The sequence below is a fragment of the Sphaeramia orbicularis genome, chromosome 20 (genome assembly GCF_902148855.1).
Source record: "Sphaeramia orbicularis chromosome 20, fSphaOr1.1, whole genome shotgun sequence".
Classification (NCBI taxonomy): domain Eukaryota; kingdom Metazoa; phylum Chordata; class Actinopteri; order Kurtiformes; family Apogonidae; genus Sphaeramia; species Sphaeramia orbicularis.
Window position 1 is genome coordinate 30,593,468 of NC_043976.1, and position 2,585 is coordinate 30,596,052.

The 2,585-nt window shown below is 34.8% G+C and overlaps 1 long non-coding RNA gene across 1 annotated transcript; it reads left to right on the forward strand.

Annotated features, from left to right (window-relative positions):
* The first annotated feature begins 324 nt into the window (after nt 1-324).
* LOC115411665 (uncharacterized) lies at nt 325-1,509 on the forward strand. The gene is made up of 2 exons (XR_003934256.1): nt 325-380; nt 1,362-1,509. It is a non-coding gene; the product is annotated as an uncharacterized LOC115411665 (long non-coding RNA).
* Nucleotides 1,510-2,585: the final 1,076 nt, after the last annotated feature.

Below are 2,585 nucleotides of genomic sequence, written 5' to 3' on the forward strand. Positions count from 1 at the left end.
CACTTGCAAGAAGTGGTTTTCCGGATGTAGCAAAATTGGTATATCGCGCAAAACTGCAATTGAAAGACCTTTTTGTGCAACTAGAGTCATGTTTACTACGGAGCCTCTGAACGTCCAAATGGGTCATATCTGATGACCATGAAAAGATGACAAACTGTATTTTACAACAGATTAGATCAGTTAATGTGTCTGGTCGGTGATGGATGTTTGGGTCTTTATGGATTAAGAATGAAATCCAGCGCTTTGAATACTCAGAATATTGTGTTGAGACTTACTGAATGTAACATAAAAAATAGGACCAAGGGTTCTGTAGTCCAGTGGCATATTTAAAGACATTAATTGACATTCGTTTGACCTTTCAAGGTCACTCAAGGTCAAAGGTCATGGCATCAAATGAAAGCCCGTTTGTGACTTTCTATCTTTTGCCAATAGTAATTATATCAATATCTTCAACTGTTTTGAAGCTATAGCACTTTTCCCATTCCAAAACAATGGGGATTTTTTTAAATGTCAAAAATTCATGAAAAAAGAAATCAGTAATCAGTATTTCTCAATTCTTTGATCAACCTTGGTAGAACTTACCCCAAGGAACCTCTGCTATGAATTTCAATCAATTCTGGCCGACAGTTTTGGGAGAAGAAATTTTGAGAAATCATGGACATAGCTGACCTTGGGTTTGACCTTTCAAGGTCAGTCAAGGTCAAAGATCATGGCAGCAAGTGAAAGCCAATATATGACTTCCTATCTATTGCCAATAGTAATTATATCACTATCTTCAATTGTTTTCAAGGTATAGCGATTTTAAAATTTTCCCATTATAAACCAAGGGGGATTTTTATATGTCAAAAATTAATTTTAAAAAAGTAGTAATCAATATTTCTCAATTCTTTGATCAAACTTGGTAGATCTTACCCCAAGGAACTTCTGCTATGAATTTCAATTAATTCTGGCCGACAGTTTTGGAGAAGAAATTTCAAGAAATCTGGACATGGATGAGCTTGGATTAACCTTTCAAGGTCAGTCAAGGTCAAAGGTCATGGCAGCAAATGAAAGCCAATATGTGACTTCCTATCTATTGCTAATAGTAATTATATCACTATCTTCAATTGTTTTCAAGGTGTAGCGTTTTGAAAATTTTCCCATTATAAACCAAGGAGGATTTTTAAATGTCAAAAATTAATTTTAAAAAATCAGTAATCAATATTTCTCAATTCTTTGATCAAACTTGGTAGACCTTACCCCAAAGAACCTCTGCTATGAATTTCAATTAATTCTGGCCGACGGTTTTGGAGAAGAAATTTCTAGAAATCTGGACATGGATGAGCTTGGGTTTGACCTTTCAAGGTCAGTCAAGCTCAAAGGTCATGGCAGCAAATGAAAGCCAATATGTGACTTCCTATCTATTGCCAACAGTAATAATATCAATATTTTCAACTGTTTTAAAGTTATAGCCCTTTGAAATGTGTCCCATTATAAACAAATGGGGATTTTTGAAATGTCAAAAATTCAGAAAAAATTAAAAATCAGTATTTCCCAATTCCTTGATCAAACTTGGTAGAATTTACCCCAAGGAACCTCTATGAATTTCAATTAATTCTGGCCGACGGTTTTGGAGAGAAATTTTGAGAAATCATGGACATAGCAGAGCTTGGGTTTGACCTTTCAAGGTCAGTCAAGGTCAAAGGTCATGGCAGCAAATGAAAGCCCATATGTGACTTCCTATCTATTGCTAATAGTAATTATATCACTATCTTCAATTGTTTTCAAAGTGTAGGGATTTGAAAATTTTCCCATTATAAACCAAGGGGGATTTTTAAATGTCAAAAATTAATTTATCAATATCAAATAATTATATCAATATCTTCAACTGTTTTGAAGTTATAGCCCTTTTAAAAAATCCCCATTTGTTTATAATGGGACACATTTCAATGTCAAAAATTCATAAAAAATTCAAAAAAATCCATATTTCCCAATTCTTTGAACAAACTTGGTAGACCTTACCCCAAAGATGTTCCACAACAAATATCAAGTCATTCTGACTGAAGACAATTCTTGAAAAACTGCTTACAAACGACAGATGGATGGACGACAACTGATACCAATAATCCATCGGACCTTTGGGCTGTTGGACTAAAAATGACAAGCCTGAGTGTTTTTGGATAAATATGTTGTTCCAAGTAGGCTGCTGAGATTTCGTTGACTGTCAGTACATTTTGATTTCAGAAATGTTGACATTTTAAGCATCTGTTATTTGTAGAGAAGTACATTTTACACCCAAAAATATGACGGTAGAAACAAAATCAGTGTCAATAAATAAACTATTCATGGCACAATTAACTTCCAAACAAATTCAGTCAAAAGACATGAAATTCTACATTTTTTCATACGGACTTAACCACCTTCCACTGCATCCTGTTTTCATTAGCAGCTGTTATCGTTCAGTCAGAGTACACCCGGCCCATTAGGAGTTCCAGCTCTTGACAGTCTCCCTACTCACACCATTTCCTGTGTTTAGTCATCACTCAGAGCAATGAAGCCCAGCAACATGGTGCCACTCAATACAAGAGTGAAAAGAACTGTTAATT